Consider the following 18,593-nt stretch of genomic DNA (forward strand, 5'->3'; position numbering starts at 1 on the left):
TCTTCATAACATTTTTTTTTCTTAAATTCCATATATATGTGTTAGCATACGGTATTTGTCTTTCTCTTTCTGACTTACTTCACTCTGTAGTTTTTTTTTCTTATTTAACTCTCTCTTTTGCTTTTCCTCATTTTTTATATTGTTTAGACTTTTAAAAAAAAGAAATCTGGAGATTTATCCTTTCCTGTCTCTTTTGATTGGCTTCAACTTTTTCAGGTCAACCTTGTACATCTGCTGTGGATTCTAACTCCCCTTCAGTGGAACTGGCAGTGGAACTGGCTTGTGAACTGCAGGATGTGGTCTTAGGCGCTGGCATCCCAGAGGTGACCATGGGAGGGAAAGAAGATGTGCCTTAACTGTAGAGTCTTTGGGATTTTCTCTGCACGCAATCACAACCACTATGAGTATCAATAGTTTTGTTTCTTCCTTCTAATCCTCTTGTCTTTTATTTCTTTTTCTTTTTTACTCCCCTGGATAGACTTCGAAAGAACACTGATGGGAAGCAGAGATTGAGGACATCCTGACTTTGTGTGGTTCTTGATTGTGGCAGGCAGCCTCCAGGATGGTCCCCACTGACCCTTGCCTACTGGTGTTCACACCCTAGTGTAGTCCCTCTCTCATGTTGTTTATGTGACCAATCAAACATGGCAGAAGTGATGGTATGTCACTTCTGAGGCTAGGAAGTGAAAGATGTAGTGGCATCTGCCTCTCTATTATCTATGGTACCTATTGTTCTATTTTTTTTTTTTTTAGATTTTATTTATTATTTATTTATTTTATTTATTTTTGGCTGTGTCAGGTCTTAGTTGCAGTGCACGGGCTCTTCATTGTGACGCGCGGGCTTCTCTCTAGTTATGGCATGCGGGTTTTTCTCTTCTTTAGTTGTGGCACACAGGTTCCAGGCGTTGTGGCGTGTGGGCTCTGTAGTTTGCGGCACACGGGCTCTAGTGGTGGCGCGTGAGCTCAATAGGTGCGGCACGCAGGCTTAGTTGCCCCACGGCATGTGGAATCTTAGTTCCCTAGCCAGGGATGGAACCCACGTCCCCTGCATTGTAAGGCAGATTCTTTACCACTGGAAACCAGGGAAGTCCCCCTGTTGTTCTTATTTATGCTGTTTTATACCCTTGGGTTATATCTGTGTGCTGGACACTGTTTTTGATAAATTATTTATAGAAATTCCTTGAGGCTCAAGATAATATCTCCACTAAACAGAACTTATTTTGCCAGCTCCTGAGGGCACTAGCAATCTGGAGCCACATAAGTCTGAAATTTTCACCCTAGCCCCTTGAGGCTGCCAGTATTGCAGCTCAGCCTTTTCCAAAACAAGAACCCCAAGGCATAAGCAGCCTTTAGGGAAGGTTTCATTTCACTTTCTCATGCTCTTCAGTATCTCAGCATCTCAATTCAGCAATTCTTCAAATCTCCTTATTTCTCCGATGCTTTTAAGATGACTTTTTAAAGTTTTTGTTTTGGTTTGGTTTGGTTTTATTGGTATGAGGGTTTGTCTGAACTATCTAGGCTTCCATGTCCAGAACTGTTGGTCCCTTTGACCCTCATTTGAGGGATCCAATAGGCAGCGATATCTTCACTGTGCTATAGGATGAATCATAATTGGGCTAGGTCCATCATGGTAACCCCCTTCTATGCCTGAGGTGGGCATATGACACACTTCTGAGGGAAAAAAAAGACACAAGAGGAAAATTCCTGAGAACTTGTGGATGAATTTTTGTGCCCTTTTAAAAGAGAGCTGATCGGGAACCAGAGCCTTTTCTCTTTATTGTGCTTTGGGGTGACGTTATGGAAGGAAGTCACACTTGAGTCTGTGGCACCCCTCATAAATGAGGGAAAAGCCAAGAAAATTGCAGAAGTGTCAACTCATGGTGTTTTATATTGTGGAGCCACTTAAAAATCCTGGAACCCTTTGCTTCCAAGCTTCTGAAATATTCTTATGGTTTCACTGTTAGTCAGGTTTTCTGTTATATGCAGTCCAAAGTGTTCCTAATTGACATATCATCCTTCAAGACTCAGCTTTAAATAACATTTCCTCAGGGAAGCCTTTCTGAAACCTCCAGATCAATACATTGAATAATACACTCTACTTTCCCTTTAGTGCCCCTCATCATATTTCTAATATCTGTTGAATGATAGTCTCCCTCTGGGCTGTAAGCTCTATGAGAACAGAGACCATGGTAGGTCCATGGCTGGGTAGAGTCCAGCCCAGTGCCAGGCATGGCAGCCTCTTATAAATAAATAACTATCCAAATAGACAAATAAAAGCATCAAGAGCACAAGTGGAGGGAGAAACTAGATAAAAACCCTGGAGGATGTGAATTTAAATTTGTGCAACTGTGCAGCTTCTAACAGATGAAAACTCTCAAAGCTCAAAGAATCAATACAGGGCTTCCCTGGTGGCGCAGTGGTTAAGAATCCGCCTGCCAATGCAGGGGACACGGGTTCAAGCCCTGGCCCGGGAAGATCCCACATGCCGCAGAGCAACTAAGCCCGTGCGCCACAACTACTGAGCCTGCGCTCTAGAGCCTGCAAGCCACAACTACTGAGCCCGCATCCTGCAACTACTGAAGCCAGCATGCCTACAGCCTGTGCTCCGCAACAAGAGAAGCCACCGCAATGAGAAGCCCGCACACTGCCATGAAGAGTAGCCCCTGCTCACCGCAACTAGAGAAAGCCCGCGACACAGCCAGGAATAAAAAAAAAAAGAAAAAGAAAAAATCATTACACAAGGGTTGGAATGACCATCGTGAGAACTGGGTATGACTGTTCATCTGGGAAAAGTAAGAGTTGCCAAGTAGTGTTAAAGACCCAGCTGGGATTAGAAACCGTGTATGTGCATTGGCATCAGTCGGCAGAATTACGAGATTTCTTCCAGCAGTGGTCAGCTGTCTGGGTGTGGGAAAGAAGTTGGGTAATTAGATTGATCCAAAGATGGGGGCTCTCAGGACAGGCTGCCTCCTGTTCTGGTCTCTGGTAAAGTAAGTAAAAGTAGATATGGAATTTTATTGAATTTATTTAATCTCTCAATAGATTAAACCTTGTAGAACTCCAAAGCCCTGGCCTTTCATTCCAGACTGGAGAATATCCCTTGGCTGAAGCACTCACTGCAGAGGTCTGCCCCCATCTCCCACTTGCCATGGAAAGGCTTATGAGGGGGATGTGTGAATTTCCTAAAGTGTGTGTGTGTGTGTGTGTGTGTGTGCGCTTGTGCATTTTTCTGGGGTGAGTGTCTATAGTTTCCACCAGATTCTCAAAAGGGTCTGTGATCCAGAAAGGCAAGAAGCACTGGCTTGGGGTTAGCTCCTAGCCGTGAGCCACTGTGTGGATCCACTGTGACAATCAGGGCTTGACTGATGGGTGGTCACAGCCCTGCTTATTAACGAGAGGTGGCATGGCACAGTGGTCGATGTGTAGACTCCAGGGTCAGAGGCCTGGGCTATGCCACTTAGCTCCTCAGTTTCTTATCAAATGGGAATGATAATCACAGTTCCTTATCTCAGAGAGCTGTTGCAAAGATTAAATGAGTTAGTACATGTAAGTGCTTAGGACCGTGCCTGGCACTTAGTAAGAGTTGGTTTTTGTTTTTTTTTTTTTTTGCGGTACGCGGGCCTCTCACTGTTGTGGCCTCTCCCGTTGAGGAGCACAGGCTCCAGACGCGCAGGCTCAGCGGCCATGGCTCACGGGCCCAGCCGTCCCGCGGCACGTGGGATCTTCCCGGACCAGGGCACGAACCCGTGTCCCCTGCATCGGCAGGCGGACTCTCAACCACTGCGCCACCAGGGAAGCCCCAAGAGCTGGTTTTTATTATACCTAATGGTTAGTGATGCGTCAGGACCCACATTCAGGACAAAGAGGTTGAATCAGGAGGCATCATTTGGGGGAGCAGTCTCTTCTCCCTGATACTTACTGTGTGATCTGGGGCAAGTTCCTTAACTGGTCTGTGCCTCAGTTGTCTTATCTGTAATATGGAGTTAGTAATAGTAACTACCTCATAAGATTGTTGTAGGTCTTCTATATGGGCTCAGAGCAGTGAGTCCAACTCACTAAATGTTGGTATTATTATTATTATTAATATTATTATTACTGCCTTGGTATATTCAGGCTCCTCATTTTGATGAGAGCAGCTCTTTGCAGCTGGCTCCCAAGCCTTCCCTCACACTGAAACCTTCACAACTCACAAAGCACCTCACACGTACCGTGTCTACCTCACAGCAGCTCATTGAGGTGAAGACTCGAGACCCAAAGAGAGTAAGGGACTAAACCTAAGGCCCCTCTACCTGCCCCCTTCCTCATGGCATCCCTTCCTCTCCCTGGTTTCCATCTACAGCAATCCCACTTGTGAAATCCCACACCGACTACAAAGCCTTTCTGGTTCCCCTAATCAGAATCCCTGTTTGGAACCAACTTCATGGCCTGCTCACAGTTCTGCACTGACCTCACGGCTCGCCTCCCCACTAAGCTGCAGACTCCCAGGCCCTGTCCTACTCCTTTTATTGCACCTATCACCGCTCTTTGGACAGAAAATGCCTTCTCTAGAGAGCTGCTGAGTGAAGGAAATTAAATCTTGATGATTCTACTATTCCAAGGTATTCACATGTCTAAGGGAAGGGAGGAAGAGACACTGAAATGCTGATCTTCCCTGTAGACCAAGAGACTGAGCACATAAACAGTGGCCAGATCGTATAGAAAAAGAGAACTCACCCACAACCTTCTGAAAGCTGCCCAGGAAACCAACCCCTTATCTACAGTAAACCACCCAGGAAGTCTATAAGTCAGATTTGTAGGAAGTTAGACTATCTCTAGCAACAATCCGGGAAGATAAACAATAACTTCTAGGGACTTCCCTGGTGGCGCAGTGGTAAAGGATCCGCCTTACAGTGCAGGGGACGCGGGTTCCATCCCTGGTCAAGGGAACTAAGATCCCACATGCCACGGGGCAACTAAGCCTGCCTGCGTACCACAACTATTGAGCTCGCACGCCTCAACGACAGAGAAGGCCACGCCCTGCAACTAGAGAGAAACCTGAACAGACAGCGCGCCCTAACGAAAAAGATCCCGCATACCTCAACAAAGATCCCATGTGCCTCAACTAAGACCCGATGCAGCCAAAAACAAACAAACAAAAAAACCAATAACTTCTATAACAATTGGATCAAAAAGGCCAGGACTTGATTAATAACTGACAACTTGCCTAAATTTGGTCCCCACTTCCAATGTGGGAGCAACCGTAGAAAGCCAAATATGTACCCCTAACCAGTCATGCCCCAGGATGCCCCATTTCTAGTTAGCCCGCCTACAAGCTTCCCCATGCCAAAAGCCTCAATCAGGGCACACCTGAAACCTTCCCTTTTATCCGCTATGAAACTTTCCCATTCCTCTGCCTGCCTTTGATTCTCTCCTAAAACACAAGTGACCTTGGCTGACCCCCCTGCTATAGCAAGGACAGAATACATAGCCCACTTGTGCTTTTCTCATTTGGCTGGTTATTTCCATGAGACCCCGGAATGAAAGCACAGGGAGCAGAGACCCAGACCTCTGTCAGTTCCCTGGTTTCCCCTGGGGTGGAGCTCTGAGCCCTCAAACAGCAGAGCTGCTGGCTGATCCACTGGAAATGCTGAGCAGACCTTTGGACTCAACTGAGGGAGAGCTGGGGAGGCCAAATTGACTCAGATTAAATCCCCCAGGCATAAAAATCACAAAAGAGTTTTTGTTAGATGCTGATTGGGAGGGAAAGGCTCCAAAGATCTGGGGAAAGGATAGGACAACTGGGAATAGAGAAATGAGGGAAAGGCAGGAATCTTGCCTAGAACCAGAGCAGGGATTGCCTGGAACTGCTTGGGTGGGATGGAGAGTTGAGTCAAAATTCTTTTCTAACCTCCACCAAAATCCTTTATCCAAAACACAGATATTTGCTGAGTGCGTAGTGCGTACCAGGCATGGCCACTGACTTCATGGAGCTCACACCCTAGTGGGGGAAGACAGACAATAAATGACTAAAACAAAAACAAACAAAAAAATATATATATATATAATTTTAAAATATATATATAATTTCAGAAGTGGTAAGTGCCCTGAGGAAAATAAAATAGGATGTTCGACAGAGAGAAGGGGTGCTGGGGTTGGCAGCGCAGCGTACGGAAATGTGGTTGGGGAAGACCTCTCTGAGAAATGACATTTGCACTGACACCAGAAGGAACCAGCAGTAATTCTCCCAGAGGAAGTTGTTTTCCAGGCAGAGGGAGCAGCTTAAGCAAAGGCCCTGAAGTGGGACTGGGTTTGATAAGTTCAATATGGAACAGAAAGAAGGTGGAACAGAAGGAAGGTGGGTTTGGCTAGAGCAGCGTGAGGGGAGGGTACTCGTGGTGGGATGAGACCAGGAAAGGAAGCTCAAGTCAGACCAGGCATGAAAGGAGGGCTTTCGAGGCCATGTTAAGATTTTAGATTTTATTTTATTCTAAATATAATAGGAAGCTATTGAGAGAAGGAACTAAACTCCTTGTCTGCCTCAGCCGTTTTGTCAAAGCCTTAAAAGAGCTCCCTTGCTGAGATTTTGTCAAGATCCTGGTAGTCGGGGGATGTGTGTATGTGGGGGGATGGCACTGAGGAGATAGGAGGTGGCTCAGGCCCAGTTGCTTTACATCACAACCAGAATCTTTTGTTCAGGAGGACAAAATGGGCCACAGAGAGTGTGTGAACCCCTGAAGTTGTACGCTAATTTTGTGCATGTGTGTACCCTATTTTAGGGAAGAACCCAGGCTTTGTTAGATTCTCAGAGGAGTCTCTGTAACCAAAAGAAGATAGAAAAGGAGGCTACTGACTTGTATGCTTGCGTACGTGTATGCCATCTTAGTAAGGACCCGCGGATGTGGCCAGCGAGGGGCAGGGGTGGGGGGGAAAGCAGGGAGATGCATTGTACTGTGCACCATGTGCTTTACCTATTTTTATTTTTTTTTAAGTGAAGTATAATTGACTTAAAACGTTGTATTAGTTTCAGGTGTACAACATAGTGATTCAATATTTTTATACATTACAAAATGATCACCAACTGCTTTACCTATGTTTAAAAATCCGCTTCAGTGTAAAGGACTGAAGCCAGAGGAGAATGGATAGGGTGAGGAGGAAGGTGCAAAAGTCTTGGTTGTGGCCAGGGCAGGGCGGTGACGTACCTGCTGGTCCTAACTTGACCCACCCCACCGCTAACCTGTGCTCACAGCCCTCAACTCTGAAGAGCTTGTCCCAGAGATGTGGGTCTGTGCAGGAGGGCTCGGCTGCCCAGCGAGCACCCACTGCACTGCTTTGGGAGAGTGGTCGTGGTCTCGGGTGGCCTCGGCCTGCAGCGGCTTGAAGCAGGATTTCGGTTCCCGGCCAGTGATTGAGGTCGGGTCGCGGCGGTGAGAGCACCGAATCCTAGGCACTAGATCAGTGGTCAGTGAAAGGCCCGGGCCCTATGGCTTTGCAGAAAAAGAATTCCCACAGAGATGGAAAGTGGTGAAACAAGTATTTATTAGGAGAAAAAAGTACAGTACGTGTGGATAGACACACGGGCGGGTGCAGAAAGAGTCGCGCCCTCGTGACAGTTTGAATCACTTATATGGGGCAATTTTTCCAGGTTTCCTTTGGCCAATCATTTTGATTTGCCTGGTTCAAAGTCTGAATTTGGTATAGCTCAGGATTTTCCCATGTGTGCATGCACATCTCTTAGCCAAGATGGATTCTACCGAAGAGGCCTATAGGTAAGTGAGCATTAGTTGGCATCACACCCCTTTTGACCTCCAAGGAGCCTTTCTGCGCATGTGTAGTCAGGGAGGTCTCCTGACTTCGAGAATGAGGAATATGTGCTCTCTTATCTTCTATCTGGGCAGGGCCCAGCCTCCTCTCTCAACTGTCCTGTTATTCCCGTCTCCACGGAGTATCGGTCCGCAAGGAACGAACTCAAACTGTTTGCCCCGGGGGCCCATCTGTCTCCTGCCTCAGTCAGAATAGATCCCCTGGAGATGCCCTTGCTCAGGACCTGAGGCCAATGTCCTCTGCCTGAGCCCCAGGCTCCTCTGAGCCCTGCAACTTCACCAAGAGAAGCCGGGGCTTCCGGAGCACGGCACACTGCCGACCCCACCAGGAGCCTTGGGCTCAGATCTGAATGCATCTCTCAGCTGCTTTTATGAGGGATCCATCCCCAACAAATGATCTTTGTTGGTCATTTTGCTTTGAGTAAAAGTTCCCTTGCTCTGCCTGACATCCATGCCAGCCCTAGCCAGGCAGATGGAGGCTGAGACGGGAGTGTTTTCTCTTAATTCTCTCCAGAACCTTGTGCTTTGCCTCCCCACAAATAGGTCTGGCCCGACCTTCAGCACCCACCTGTTCTCAGTGATCAGTAAGTGGGCAGGGACTTGCCTCCCTAGGGTGTTCAGATCCGCAGCAATCCCGGTCCACGAGCTGGGGAGTGGAATCAGCTGCTGATGACAGGTTCCTGGCAGGGTGCAGAGCAGGCCAGGGCCTCCTTGTCCACACTGGGGGAGGGGATCAGGGTGGCTTTGTGCAGGCCAATTAAACCGCAGAGCTGCTCTCCTGCTGGGGAAAAATTCAGACCTTTCAATAGCTTCCTCCTGGGGCCACCTCTGTGGTGTCAGCACAGGCATTTATAATTGTGTAGCCTAATAGAATTTTACCACTCAGTCTTCTAACTCTAAATTAAATAATAATACCATCCAATATTTACTTACTTACTTACTATGGATCAGGTGCTATTTAGTTAAAGACTACATGTATCATCCCATTTAAACCCCACTGAGGGACTTCCCTGGTGGCGCAGTGGTTAAGAATCCGCCTACCAGTTCAGGGGACACGGGTTTGAGCCCTGCTCCGGGAAGATCCCACATGCCGCAGAGCAACTAAGCCCGTGCGCCACAAGTACTGAGCCTGCGCTCTGGAGCCCGCGAGCCACAACTACTGAAGCCTGCATGCCACAACTACTGAAGCCCAAGGGCCTAGAGCCTAAGCCACCGCAATGAGAAGCTGACGCACCGCAACAAAGAGTACCCCCACTCACCACAACTAGAGAAAGCCCGTGCACAGCAATGAAGGCCCAACGCAGCCAAAAATTTAAAAACACACACACAAAAAAAACCCCACTGAGCCCCGAGGTAGTGGCATGGTCACGTCCCCCTGTCACGCAGCCAGTTGGTCAAGGAGGTGGCATGTGAACCCAGGCAGCCTGGGAACACTGTGCCTATAGCTGCATCAATAAAAATAAAGCGGTTCGCAGGAGGGCCCCACAGCCTTGCATCAAATGGGATGCAATCCGGGCCCAGTAATCAGAGAACAAACTTGAGGGTCCTGACTGTTGCACACAAGCACGCAGTGGGGATACCGGCTGCTGGCCTGGAGTCAGGGGCCCCAGGCTGCCGTTTCCTCTGTGAAATAAGGGGACAGCCTGTACTGCTCCAGCGCTCCCAGCTCTGAAAGGCTGCAGGTTACTTCCCAGAAAAGTGTGAGCTCCTCCTGCTGGGAAAACCACTCCCAGGCCTGCCAACACTTCTCCTTGCCCCAGCGGCTCAGAACGGTGCCGGGAAGCTGCTGGGCCGGGGGTGGGGGGACCTGGGTTCTGGCTCCAGTTCTGCTTCCTAAGTCAAGCGCTTGGCATCCTCTCCTGCCTCATTTTTCTCATCTGATAAATGGAAGTAATGTCCACAGGCCCACCCCCACTTTATAAGGTTTGGGGAGAAGATAAAATGAGATGATGAATCTAAAAAAGCCCTTGGAGGGAATTCCCTGGTGGTCCAGTTGTTAGGACTCTGTGCTTCCACTGCAGGGGACACGGGTTTGATCCCTGGTCAGGAACTAAGATCCCGAAAACTGCATGGCATGGCCAAAAAAGAAAAAGAAAAAAAAATAAAAAGCCCTTGGAGACTGGAGGTTCTGTGCACAGTGAAGAATTGGGGCCAAGGCAGGTCTCTTACCCTCTGCATCCTGGAGTTTCTGAGATGAGGACAGGCCCTGAAGTGAGAGACAGGCAGGCAGTGCTGGGTATAACTGCCCCTCACCCTCCACCAAAGTCACCCTGCCTGCCAGGCAGCAGCCCCTCCCCATGGTGAGAGGACAGCCAGACAGCAGGGGGCTGAGGTGAGGAGAAGACACAAGGACTCAGAAACAGGGATTTTCTTTCTGATGCTGACCCTGGGCTGACTGTCAGGGCTTCAAAGGGGAGGCTCAGGGAGCTGAACCCCAGAATGATGAGTCACTCGTTGAACAATGTAATTGAGCACCTACCAGGTACCAGACACTGGAAAACAGTGAGCTCCCAAGTGCCCCAGGTGGATGCCCGGCGGGTGAGTCTCGAAGGCTCCTGCGCACTGACTGAGCCAGCAGAGCCGAGGGACCGTGTGGGGCCTGTCCGGGAGCGTGGACTGAAGAGAATCAAGTGGGAGCAGCGGCTGAAGCCAAATAGGGAAGCTGGGGAGCCAGGCTGCAGTCCCAGACTGAACGTGAGGCCACAGAGCAGGGACCCTTACGCTTCTCGGCCCCAGGAAGAGCAGTGGTCACCTTAGAGCCCCAGAAGTCCAGCTGGGGCCAGTGGCTCAGCCAGAGTCCAGGCACATCTGTGCATCTGGGGGCAGGTGACCCTGGACCTGCGGTCTGAGTGGCAAGCTGGTTACCTCCTGCCTCCACCTGCACCTCCCCCGCGTCCCCCCCTGCAGCAGGCCTCCACCCTCCCATTTCTGACGTCAGGTCCTTGGTATGTAGAGCCTTTCCTCTTGTCCTGGAAGAAGACGCCTGCTGGACTGTATCAGTTCTTTCCGTCACCCTCAGCCACTCTTGGAGCTTGCTTACCCCAGAAATTAAACATTTCCTTCTCAGTTTGTGTTCCCGGTTCACTTGGGCCAGCGGCTTAGTGGCCACCTCTAAGCATTTTGCTAAAGTTTCCCCTCTTAGCATACACCACACAAGCAGCAACTGCAATTTTATCATGTAGTCCTCGATGCCAGGCCCTGTAGGGGAAACCAAGAAGTGTAAGGCAAGTCCCTGCTCTTAGGAATTTCTCATCTAATTACGGAAAACTGAATAGCGTACAGGTGCAGCCTGCCTACCGTCTCACCTGCCGGGAGCCGTTGGGGCGCGGTACTAAATGCAGCTGGAGGGGGAGAGGACACATCGGGCCAACACCTGATTTTGGAAGAGGTGGCATTTGAGCTGACCTTGGAGGATGAGTAGGATGTAAGGTATAGGAAGGAGAGAAGGCATTCCATGGACGCCAGGAGCAAAGTGTCACACATTAGTATTGGTCACTGTCACCGTGATCCACGCAGGAGGTGAGGAGAGCTTTGTCGGGTGGTGGCCACAGAAGGGACGAGGACACATAACTATGTGAAGGACAGGAAGTCTTTGGGCTAAGAGGACTGGACTTCATGTCCATGACAGGATCTGGGATCTAATTCTGGGTTTGCCAGAAATTGCCACAATCTCTTCACCTGGAAAATGGAGGGACTGGGCAAAATAACCTCTAAATTTCCGTACTATTCTGGAATTAAAGGAGAGAAAGGAATCAAGATGACTCTAGGATTTTGAAAAAGAGTCCCCAAAACAGGAGGTCAGGAGAAGTGAGGAGAGGAAGCACGGTTTGGGGAGAGGATGTCAGTTTTACATGAATTTGAGTGTAACCTCTCCGTGACCCTTCCTTCCACTGGGTTCTGGTCCCCACTGCCACAGGCAGATCTGTTCTTAGTCTTGCCTGGCATCCGCTGCTTCCCTCCCCTGGGAGAGCGTGACCCTGCTGCATCAAGGCCAGAGTACGGAAGAGGACCTGGCCTTTGCTCCAGGAGGTTTGTCAGCTTCTCCTCTGCGAATAAACACCTCCATCACCAACACAACATCATCAACACAGGTGAGGCTGGGAAGCCCCTAAACTGACAATTAAGTTTCCATCCCCCCCGGGGGAAGGGGGGCTTGAAACAGAAATGTGGCTGTTATTGAGAAATGAAGTGTGGTTCCTGCATACCTGGGTTGGAGGACCCAAATGGGTACCTGGTTCACAGGCAAACTTCCCAAGGAGTGGCTTAGACCAGTGGACCTCCCCTGTAGGTGTGCACAGGACCCCCGTGGAGCTCAGGAACGAGATCACCCAGATTGGGGACCAGGCAGCTGTATTTTAATATCCTCGCAGGCAATTGTCAGACACACCTAAGTGAGAGACTCCTGGGCCTAGAGAGCTGTCAGGGCCAGGGCTTTGGGCCAAGGAGAGAGAGGGACAGAGGTGGTCCTGGGAGGTGAGGGGCTCACTGATAGAGAGAATGTGCTGGGGCATGGAAGGTTCCAACCTCAGAGGAGACAGATGGGGGTGGGCATTTCAGGCAAGGAGGCACACAGGCCCTGGCTGGGGGCTCTGCCTGTTTGGGGTGGTGAAGCCGGAGGGGCAGGCTGTGGCCAGGAGGGCAAGGCTTTGAATGCCACGCTAAGAGCTGGACTAGATCCTGAAGCTGCCAGGAGCAGGGAAGGCTGTGAGCAAGAGAAGGGAGACCTTTCCAGCACCAGGAGCAGATGTGGCCCCCTGCTTGTCCACACAGGGCCCTCAAGGTCTCTGAGATGAGCCTGGGCCTGTGGTCAGAGGGGCAAGCCCACACTACCTCCTGCCTTGACTCATTTCCTTCAGAGCAAGCTCTGAGTCTTCCATTTCTGACTTCAAGTTCTTGGTATGTACAAAATTCTTGCCTCTCCTTTGGCTGCCCTGCCCGCCTCTCTGGCTGCAGTTTTGAGTTTTGTACCCTGATTCCTACCCTTTTATGTCTGCCTTTCTTAGGCCTTCAGCACAATTTGTCAAAATTAATTTGACACCAAGCTGGCTTTCTATAGAAAGTCAGGGAAACTTCTAGGCACGAGAGCAAGATTCATGTGGGGAGAATTACCATGGCCCTTTCCTTAGGGCAGTCCTGAGGTTAGAATCCTCTGTCTCCAGCGGCAATCCAGTAAAGAAAGAAGCCATTTCTTGAGGCTCAAGTGGTAGAAATAACTTGCTCAGATTCTGTCCCATAGAGTCCAGCACATCAGCTGATCTCCCCGCTCTGCTCTATAACTGAAAGGGGTGCCCTGTTCAAACCACAAACAGGGCCCGCATCACCCCCAGAGCCTGCCTCTCTGTATACCTCTGCTCTGCTTGGAGAAATTCTTAATTTACTTCTGGAATTAGGTGAGGGGTTGGACACTGGGCCCAGTTATCACCGGACATTTATTCTCTCTGTAGGAGCCCCTTTGGAGAGGAAAGATGGGTTTCTGCCACCTTCCTTACTTGGGACAAAACGCACTCTTTCCTGCTCTTAATTCACATCTGTAGTTGATCTTGGAATTGGTCACAGTACTATGTGTGGCCAGTACATTAAGTGCAATTCCAGACTCAAGAACAAAACAATAAGTTTCTCTGTTTTCTCAAAATGCTTGGAGGCCTCAACCCTCGCCCTTCCTCCACCAAGCAGGGCCTGCCCTTTTTTCTGTGACTCTGGGACAATGTCTTCCCAGTGCATCTTTGCCCTCAGCAGCTGCTGAACCTGTGCCAGCCCAGAGCACCTCACCTTCTGGCCCACGAACCCCAAGGCACAAGGAGCCTGCCAAGCTGGGAAGACATCACAGAACTCAGTCCTGGTGGCCAATCTGCTGCCAGATTTCTTAGTAAGGAAGATCGCTTCTACCCAGACAGCAACATAACTTTTTTCCCCAACCCCTGGCACAGAGCCTGGGCCACCGTTGTCAACCTGCTGTGAGAACACATTTAATATGTGCTCTGTCACTGGCAAATCCTTGTTGAATCTTGCTGGGCTCTGAGAGAGGATTCTCAGCACAGAACGTGGGCATCGCGATGGGGCAGGTCTAAGTCTTTACACAGTGCAGAGTTTTGATCTACGCGGCACGTCAACTAAAATAAAATTTTAAATGCATCATTAATCATAACGCTGACTGACTTTTCTCTATGACTCTACAGCTTCACACACCTGCTCTTATTTTTATTTTGGCTTTTGCAATAATCCATGAAGTAGATAAACTGAGAACTGTTGTTACTCCAGTTTTAGAGATGAGAAGCCTGAAGCTTAGCATGCCCAAGGTCACACAGCCCCTGAATGGCAAAGTTGGGATGGAATCTGGATCAGCGCTTAATCTCTTTAGGACCCAGGGCTGGATCTTGCAGCAGCAGCAGTAGCAGCAGTGGCAGCATGGGACGGTCGACCGCTCTGGGCTCCCCAGGCCCTAGTAGCCAAGGGGAGTGTGGCTACTTGAGAATGTTCTCCAAGATCCTAAGGACAGGACTAAGTGGAGGCTTGTGTCAGAGGAATGCGTCCTGGCTAATTGTTCCCCATGCCTGGTGATGGGTACCATTTTATTAAATCTGTACATCGGTTATATTGAGACTATAACAGAGGAAGAATATCATCTGAAAATCTTCCCAATTTAGCAAACAATGAATATTCTCAAACATTCTGGAGGCCTAATCCAGAAGCTCTAGCTTATGGCCATGTTTCCCAAGCACATATGTAAGAAGATGTGCACATGAGTTCAAACCACTTAACATAGTTGTCAAAGTACTGACGATTTTGTAAACTTAATGGCTGCCAAGGTTATGTTTGATCAATTCATTCAATTCCATAAACATTTACTGAGCACTTCCTGTTTTTCGAATGCCGATGGACAGACAGACACATGGCTCAGGGCGGTACTGAGGCAAAGTCTGTCACCAAGGACCCCAGGACCTGCCTGAAAGGACCTGGAAGATTGAAATATGGTAATCAAATTTAAAAGAATCCTGGGACTTCCCTGGTGGCGCCGTGGTTAAGAATCCGCCTGCCAATGCAGGGGACACGGGTTCGAGCCCTGGTCCGGGAAGATCCCACATGCCGCAGAGCAACTAAACCCCTGTGCCACAACTACTGAGTCTGTGCTCTAGAGCCTGCGAGCCACAACTACTGAAGCCCGTGCGCCTAGAGCCTGTGCTCCGCAACAAGAGAAGCCACTGCAATGAGAAGCCCACGCACCACTCACTGCAACTAGAGAAAGCCTATGGGCAGCAACGAAGACCCAAGGCAGCCAAAAAAAAAAAAGTTTCTGACCAAATTTAATGTCTCCAGAGCAGTGACTGGGAGACCAGAAAAATCCCATCCTCATCTTGCACCTCATCTTACCAAATGGGCCACTTCCTGTTTCTTCATGATTTCATCATCCTAGAACCAGCTCAGCCAAAATGGGTTGACACAACAACCAGAAACTGCTGGAATGTGACCATAGCTGAGGCAGGGATCACCATTTCTAGTTCATGGCTTATCCCACAAGCATTTATTAAATGCCAGGCGAGGTGGAGGACACAAAGGTAAACATGGCCGGGTGGCCCCCACCCTCCAGGTTCCTTGCAGAGAACAGGTCACAGAGGCTGTTCTCATAACTGTTGTGGGGAGTAAGCTAACTAGGCCAATGGTCAGCAGAATGGCATCAGTGACAGAAAGTGCGGAACAACGTGACAGGACACTGAGAATCAACGGCTGGAGACCAGGCTGGTGCGTAGCAACTGGGAATAGAGTGGCTCTTCTGGAACAAAGGAGCTGAGCAAACCACGATTCCCATAGGCAGGAAGGCAAACACTGGGCTTTCTGAAAATGGGTGCTATGGCCACAAACCAAAAGACACACAGTTTCACACTAGTTTCCGGGCCCCACCTGTGCACACTGGTATTGGCATCAGCATTATGTTGGAGTAGGGACAACGTCTCACAGGAAACATGAGTTTAAAATGTTATTCGGTTCAACACAAATAAAACTTCCTTATTCTACTACCAGAAAAAAGAATTATTAAGTGAACTTAGCTAAATTTCTCAAACATTTCATTTGCACCCAACATACACGGGTAATAGCTTCTCACTGTGAGGTTTGGGGCAAATTACCGAATTTTTCTTTGTGTCTTTCTTTTTTTTTTGGCCACACCGTGAGGCTTGCTGGATCTTAGTTTCCTGACCAGGGATCAAACCCAGACCCCTGGAATTCCCTGTGTCTGTTTCCAAATCCGTTACAATGAGGTCTGCACACAGAGTAAGTGCTATATACATGTTAGCTATATTATTATTATTATTAAATCACTATGTTAAGCTCAAAGTCAGACGAATACTTAGCCTGTTCCCTTTTTGTCCTTCATTTGTCCTAGCCCTACAGGTACTTTTGGGTGAACATCTACTTACTGCATAATCTTTTAAGAAATTTCTTTTTATCCTTGAGACAGTGTCCACAAATTTCATCTGGCCTTTTGCACACTGCCGAGGCATAGGAAATTCCTTTCCTTATACAATCTTTTCAGACCACCAAGTCATGGGAGGTGATAGCTGTAATAAATCTCGTGAGCTCTTTGGCTCACAGCCACTTCTTAATGGAAAGGACTATATCTGACCCTCAGTTCACAGCATGACAAATGTCAAAGGCGGACCTTTCCCTCGGGCCAGGCTTCCTTCCCACTCTGCTGTCTTCGGTCACACCTTCTGGTCCTGCAGCTTGCCTCCTGGTAGATAAGTGAATGCTGCTGGGGTGTGACTTGGGGGCACTGAAAGGCCCCTGACCTAAAATATCTTCCTCTGTCCCTGTGGACTGGGCATCTCATCGTCAGCATTGTACTCTGAGGTCTGAGCAAAGGGGCTTCCCACTCCAAATCCAGAACTATAAATATGCCTCTGGGTTAGGACTGCATGTCACCAACAGTCCCAAGATAAACCACCCCTACCGGGAGGGGGCCTTAACCCATTATCTTCCCAAGTTCTTTAGGAGTATGAGACCAAGACTGAGGACGTTTTCAGAAGAGGCACAGACTTAAGGCCTGCAGACAAGTCTGAGCAACAGTCATGTTTTGGAGGTTGTACTTGATGTCTTAAAGTTGTTTTTTTAGTGACTTGTCAATATTTTAAAACTAGGATGCTTTATAATGTCTCTTAAAAAATAAAAACTTAATAACAAAGCTCTAGCAACATTGTCCTGCACCCGCACAAAGTAACAGGGGTCTTAGGGGTTCCCAGCCAGCTTACCCACCATCCTGTGGGCCTGAGCTTGGGTAAAAAAGTTGGAAAGCAGGCCTGGGCACCTGGGACTCATTTGTCTGTTGTATATCATTCCAATTCAAATATTTCTTTTAACTCTAAAAAAAAAAAAAAAACCATAAAAAAATATGAAAAAATACAGATGACACAAAGTAGCCTAAAGTTCTTTCCTTGTGTTGAAAAAACTTAGGGATTTACTGAGAAAACAAAATATGGATGTTAAACTTCAAATAAGGGTATACCTGTTACACGTCAAAGCATTTTAGGGCTTCCCTGGTGGCGCAGTGGTTAAGAATCCGCCTGCTAACGCAGGGGACACGAGTTCAAGCCCTGGTCCGGGAAGATCCCATATACCGCGGAGCAACTAAGCCCGGGAGCCTCGAGCCCCGAGCCCGTGCTCCGCAGCAAGAGAAGCCACCGCGATGAGAAGCCCGCGCACCACAACGAAGGGCAGCCCCCGCCTGCAGCAACTAGAGAAAGCCTGTGCGCAGCAACGAAGACACAACACAGCCAAATATTAAATAAATTTATATTAAAAAAATATATTGACAAGGGACTTCCCTGGTGGTCCAGTGGTTAAGACTCTGCACTTCCACGGCACGGAGCGTGGCTTGGATCCCTGGTTGGGGAACTAAGATCCTGCATGCCGGGCGGTGCCGCCAAAAAGTTAAAATAAAAAATAAATAAATAAAATATTGACAAGTTACTGAAAAAAAGCCAAAACCTTTCAAATACTGAGTAGACCCAGCAATACAGGACCGTGGTTCATGAATAAATGGCAAATAAAACTTTAAAAATAGTAGTGACCATTTATTATCTACTTTGTCATACACTTTCATGTATATTATTTATTTCTTTAACATAACTAAAAACATAGATAACGCTTGTGGTTAAAAATTCAACAACATATAAGCATGTAGAGTAAAAAGTGAAAGCTGTATTTTTTTCCTCTCCCAACCCCACAGCCCCTGCCCAGGTGTTGCCCCCAATTCCGAGTTTGGGGTATATTCTTCCAGATATAAATGAATAGACAGACATATCTCCAAGCTTATTCGTATATATCAGATTAGCTCCATTTTACAGATGAGGAAAGTGCAGCACAGAAAAGTTGTAGTATTCATCCAAGACCACAGAGCTGATAAGTACTCGAGCTGAGATTCAAACCCAGCTCGTCTGATTCCTAAATCAGCGCATTCCTTCCGCTATGCCCCGTGTGTAAAATTTTATGGATGAAGAAACCGAGGCTCACAGAGGTCCCTGTGCAGTCAGAACCACATGGTTCACAGCCCACCTCGGGAGAGGCAGGGGTGACTGGGCTTGCACGGGAGGCTGCATGGAGGAGAGGGCCTTGACCAACGCGGATCTGGGGTCGGGTGGGACCATCTCGGCCCAGCAACGCCCAGATCTGGGGCCCGGGGCTTGTCCACGCCGCTCGGGTACAGGCACCACCCAGCCCCTTGGCGCCACTCGCGGCCGCCTGGCCTGGGCAGGCGCAGCGCTCGCACCGCCCACTCGGAGCCGGTCTGGAGGCCGGGGTCCG

The sequence above is a fragment of the Aethalodelphis obliquidens genome, unplaced genomic scaffold (assembly GCF_003676395.1).
Source record: "Aethalodelphis obliquidens isolate GAN/ISIS:26980383/991018 unplaced genomic scaffold, ASM367639v1 scaffold116, whole genome shotgun sequence".
Classification (NCBI taxonomy): Eukaryota; Metazoa; Chordata; class Mammalia; order Artiodactyla; family Delphinidae; genus Aethalodelphis; species Aethalodelphis obliquidens.